This window comes from Arachis ipaensis, chromosome B1, assembly GCF_059453495.1.
Source record: "Arachis ipaensis isolate K30076 ecotype BB chromosome B1, ASM5945349v1, whole genome shotgun sequence".
Lineage (NCBI taxonomy): Eukaryota > Viridiplantae > Streptophyta > Magnoliopsida > Fabales > Fabaceae > Arachis > Arachis ipaensis.
In genome coordinates, this window is record NC_142436.1 from 123,060,788 (window position 1) to 123,066,484 (window position 5,697).

A 5,697-nucleotide genomic window follows, 5' to 3' on the forward strand; every position below is an offset into this window, starting at 1 on the left:
GTTACTCGCTTAGCCAAGATCCACGTGCCTGACAACCACAAAGCGGTCTACATGATGTTCAACGTAGTCATTGGACGACAGCCGGAGTATATTCTCTTGGATATCTAATACACACACCGAGTCTGTGAGATTAGTATCTTCGTGGTATAGGCTAGAATCATTGGCAGCATTCCTGGGATCTGGAAAGTCTAAAACTTGTCTGTGATATTCCGAGTAGGATCTAGGAAGGGATGACTGTGACGAGCTTCAAACCTGCGAATGTTGGGCGCAGTGATAGTGTACAAAAGGATCAATGGATCCTATTCCGACGCTAGCGGGAACTGACAGATGATTAGCCATGCGGTAGCTCTGCCTGGTATTTTTCATCCGAGATGAGAAATCTGACAGTTGATTAGCCGTGCAGAAATCGTAGAAGACCATTTTCACTGAGAGGATCTTACAGCTTGCCATGGAAGGAAGCACGCATGGTTGGAAGAAGACAATAGGAAAGCAGAGGTTCAGAAGCAACAAAGCATCTCCAAACACTTATCTGAAATTTTCACCAATAAATTACATAAGTACCTTTATTTTATTTTATGTTTTATTTATCTTTTAATTATCAATACTCATAACCATTTGAATCCGCCTGACTGAGATTTACAAGATGACCATAGCTTGCTTCAAGCTGACGATCTTTGTGGGATTGACCCTTACTCACGTAAGGTATTACTTGGACGACCCAGTGCACTTGCTGGTTAGTTGTGCGGAGCTGTGAAAAGTGTGAATCACGATTTTCCACACCAAGTTTTTGGCGCCGTTATCGGGGATTGTTCGAGTTTGGACAAATGACGGTTCATCTTGTTGTTTAGATTGGGTAATTTTATTTTATGTTTAAGTTTTTTATTTTTATTTTCGAAAAAAAAATTGTGTTCTTCAGAATTTTTAAGAATGAATTCTAGAGTTTCATGAGATATGTTGAAGCCTGGCTGGCTGTGAAGCTATGTCTAATCTTTTGGACCAAGGTTTCCACTTTCCATTGGAGAAAGGACATGTCTGTAATTGTTATCCTAAAGCTTGACTGGCCATTTGGCCATGTCTAATTCTTTTGGACCGAAGCTTTAGACTAACATTGCACAAATCCTGGAATTCTTATTAAAAATTTTGTATCTCTTTATTTTCTTTTTTTTCCAAAATAATTTTCGAAAAGTACAAAAAAATTAATAAATCATAAAAACAAAAAAATTTTGTGTTTCTTGTTTGAGTCTTGTGTCATTTTAAGTTTGGTGTCAATTGCATGTTTTTAATTTTCTTTAATTTTCAAAAACTCATGCATTATGTTCTTTCTTAATCTTCATGTTGTTCTTGATGATTTTCTTTGTTTGATCTTTACATTTTCTTGCTTTGTGCCTTTTCTTGTTTTTCATATGCATTTTCGAATTATTAGTGTCTAAAGTTTAAAAATTTTTAAGTTTGGTGTCTTGCATGTTTTTCTTTTCTTAAAAATTTTCAAAAATATGTTCTTGATGTTCATCATGATCTTGAAAGTGTTCTTGGTGTTCATCTTGACATTCAAAGTGTTCTTGCATGCATTTTTTTGTTTTGATCTTAAATTTTTATGTCTTGTGTCATTTTGTTGTTTTTCTCTCTCCTCATTAAAAATTCAAAAATAAAAAAATATCTTTCCCTTATTTTACTCGTAATTTTCGAAATTTTGTATTGACTTAGTCAAAATTTTTAAAAATTTGGTTGTTTCTTGTTAGTCAAGTCAAAATTTCAATTTAAAAATTTTATCTTTTTCAAATCTTTTTCAAAAATAAAATCTTTTTCACTTTTCTTTTTAATATTTTTGAATTTCTTAACTAAAATTTTCAAAATCTTTTTCTTAATCTTATTTCATAATTTTCAAAATTATTGCTAACATTCAATGTTTTGAGTAAAAAATTTTCAAGTTGTTACTTGCCTATTAAGAAAGGATCAATCTTTAAATTCTAGAATCATATCTCTTAGTTTCTTGTTAGTCAAGTAATCAACTTTAATTTCAAAAATCAAATCTTTTTAATTTCCTTTTCAAATATTTTTCAAAATAGATTTCAATCATATCTTTTTCAAAACTTAATTTCAAATCTTTTTCTAACTTCTTATCTTTTCAAAATTGATTTTCAAATCTTTTTCAATTAACTACTTGACTTTTTGTTTTATTTTAAAAGTTTACTATTTCTTAGCTTTTTCAAAACCACCTAACTACTTTTCTCTCTCTCTAATTTTCGAAAATCACTAACCCTTTTTTCAAAATTCTTTTTAATTAACTAATTGTTTTAAATTTTAAATTTATTTTTATTTTATTTCTTTTAATAAATTCAACTTCTAACTAATAATTAAAATAAAAACAAAAATATTTTTCTTTTCTTTTAAATTAAAATTCGAATACACATACTCTCTCTTTCTCATCTCTTTCTATTTATTTTATTTATTCACTAACACTTCTCTTCTTAAAATTCGAACCCTCTCCCTCTCTCTGTGTTCGAATTCTTCTTCTTCTCCCTTCTTCATTCTATTCTTCTATTCTTATACTCACATAAAGGAATCTCTATACGGTGACATAGAGGATTCCTCTTCTTTTCTGTTTTCTTCTTTTTCATATAAGCAGGAACAAGAATAAAAACATTCTTATTAAAATTGATCCTGAACCTGAAAGGACTCTGAAGAGGAAGCTAAGAGAAGCTAAAGCAAAACACTCTGGAGAGGACCTAACAAAAATTTTCGAAAAAGAAGAAGTTATGGCAGCCAAAAATAACAACAATGGTGGAGATGCAAGAAAGATGCTTGGTGACTTTACTGCACCCACTTCTGACTTCTATGGAAGAAGCATCTCAATTCCTGCAATTGGAGCAAACAACTTTGAGTTTAAGCCTTAATTAGTTTCTCTAATGCAGCAGAATTGCAAGTTTCATGGACTTCCATTGGAAGATCCTCATCAGTTTTTAGCTGAATTCTTGCAAATCTGTGACACTGTCAAGACCAATGGGGTTAATCCTGAGGTCTACAGACTTATGCTTTTCTCCTTTTCTGTAAGAGACAGAGCTAGGATATGGTTGGACTCACAACCTAAAGAAAGCCTGAACTCTTGGGAAAAGTTGGTCAATGCTTTATTGGCCAAATTCTTTCCACCTCAAAAGTTGAGCAAGCTTAGAGTGGAAGTCCAAACCTTCAGATAGAAGGAAGGTGAATCCCTCTATGAAGCTTGGGAAAGATACAAGAAATTGATCAGAAGGTGTCCTTCTGACATGCTTTCAGAATGGAGCATCCTATGTATATTCTATGATGGTCTGTCTTAATTGTCCAAGATGTCATTAGACCACTCTGTTGGTGGATCTCTTCATCTGAAGAAGACGCCTGCAGAAGCCCAGGAACTCATTGAAATGGTTGCAAATAACCAGTTCATGTAGACGTCTGAAAGAAATCCTGTGAATAATGGGGTGACTCAGAAGAAAGGAGTTCTTGAGATTGATACTCTGAATGCAATATTGGGTCAGAATAAAATATTGAATCAGCAAGTCAATATGATTTTTCAGAATCTGACTGGAATGCAAGCTGCATCCGACAATACTAAAGAAGCTTCCTCTGAAGAAGAAGCTTATGACCCTGAGAATCATGTAATGGAAGAGGTGAATTACATGGGAGAATCCTATGCAAACACTTACAATCCTTCATGGAGGAATCATCCTAATTTCTTATGGAAGGATCAGCAGAAGCCTAATCAAGGCTTCAATAATACTAATGGTGGGAGAAATAGGTTTGGCAATAGTAAGCCTTTTCCATCATCTTCTGAGCAACAGACAGAGAATTCTAAGTAGAGTCGCTCTGACTTAGCAAGCATAGTCTCTGATCTATCTAAGACCACTCTCAGTTTCATGACTGAAACAAGGGCCTCCATTAGAAATTTAGAGGTACAAGTGGGTGAACTGAATAAAAGAGTTACTGAAATCCCTCCTAGTACTCTCCCAAGCAATACAGAAGAGAACCCAAAAAGAGAGTGCAAGGCCATCAATATAACCAACATGGCCGAACCTATAGAGGAGGAAAAGGCAGTGATTTCCAATGAGGAAGACCTCAATGGACGTCCACCGACCCCTAAGGAGTTCCCCATTGAGGAACCAAAGGAATCTGAGACTCATATAGAGACCAAAGAGATTCCATTGAACTTACTGTTGCTATTCATGAGCTCTAATGAGTATTCTTCCTCTGAAGAGGATGAAGATATTATTGAAGAGCAAGTTGCTCAGTATCTAGGAGCAATCATGAAGCTGAATGCCAAGTTATTTGGTAATGAGCCTTGGGAGGATGAACCTCCATTGTTCATCAATGAACTAAATACCTTAGTTCAACAGAAATTACCTCAGAAGAAACCAGATCCCGGAAAGTTCTTAATACCTTGCATCATAGGCACCATGACCTTTAAGAAGGCCCTGTGTGACCTTGGTTCAAGTATAAACCTCATGCCACTCTCTGTAATGGAGAAATTAGGGATCTTTGAGGTACAAGCTGCAAGAATCTCACTAGAGATGGTAGACAATTCAGGGAAATAGGCTTATGGACTTGTAGAGGATGCCTTAGTGAAGGTTGAAGGCTATTACATCCCTACTGACTTCATAATCCTAGACACTTCCTTGGATGAAGGATGAAGATGATTCCATCATCCTTGGAAGACCCTTCCTAGCCACAGCAAGAGCTGTGATTGATGTGGACAGAGGAGAGTTAGTCCTTCAATTGAATGAGGACTACCTTGTGTTTAAGGCTCAAGGATCTTCTTCTATAACCATGGAGAGGAAGCATGAAAAGCTTCTCTCAATACAGAGTAAAACAGAGCCCCCACACTCAACTTCTAAGTTTGGTGTTGGGAGGCCATCATCAAGCTCTGAGTCTCTGTGAAGCTCTCTAAGAGCTCACTGCAAGCTATTGATATTAAAGAAGTGCTTGTTGGGAGGCAACCCAATGTTATTTAATTATATTTATATTCCATTATCATTTAGGTTGATGATCATGTGAAGTCATAAAACAACTGTAGAATTAAAGCACAATCAAAAACATCATTAAAAACAGCACACCCTGGAGGACATGCTTACTCGCGTTTAAACGCCAGTAAGGATAGCAGAATGGGCGTTTAACGCCCAGCCTGGCAGCATTCTGAGCATTAAACGCCAGAATGGGCAGCACTCTGGGCGTTTAACGCCAGAAAAGGGTGTCTGGCGTCTGGCTGACGTTAAATGCCAGAAATGGCAGACAGACTGGCGTTTAACGCCAGAAAAGAGTGTCTGGCGTCTGGCTGGCGTTAAACGCCAGAAATGGCAGACAGACTGGCGTTTAACGCCAGAAAAGGGTGTCTGGCTGGCGTTAAACGTCAGAAAGGGGCAGTAGACTGGCGTTTAACGCCAGGAAAGGTAGCAGAGCTAGTGTTTAACGGCAGAATTGGCACACAGAGGGCGTTTGAACGCCAGAATGGTGCAGGGAGTAGAATTCCTTGACACCTCAAGATCTGTGGACCCCACAGGATCCCCACCCACCCCACCTCTTCTTCTCTCTTCTTTACACCTTTCCATAACACTCTTCCCCAAATACCCTTGACCATTCCCATCAATAACTCTTCCCCAAACACCATTCACCTATCAAATCCTACCCTCTTCCCCACAACATTTTCACCACTCACATCCATCCATCATA

General features: G+C 36.8%; 1 non-coding gene across 1 annotated transcript; it reads right to left on the reverse strand.

Moving 5' to 3' along the window:
* Window positions 1-3,161: 3,161 nt before the first annotated feature.
* On the reverse strand, window positions 3,162-3,269 carry LOC148578213 (small nucleolar RNA R71). Its single transcript, XR_015904092.1, has one exon. It is a non-coding gene; the product is annotated as a small nucleolar RNA R71 (small nucleolar RNA).
* Window positions 3,270-5,697: the final 2,428 nt, after the last annotated feature.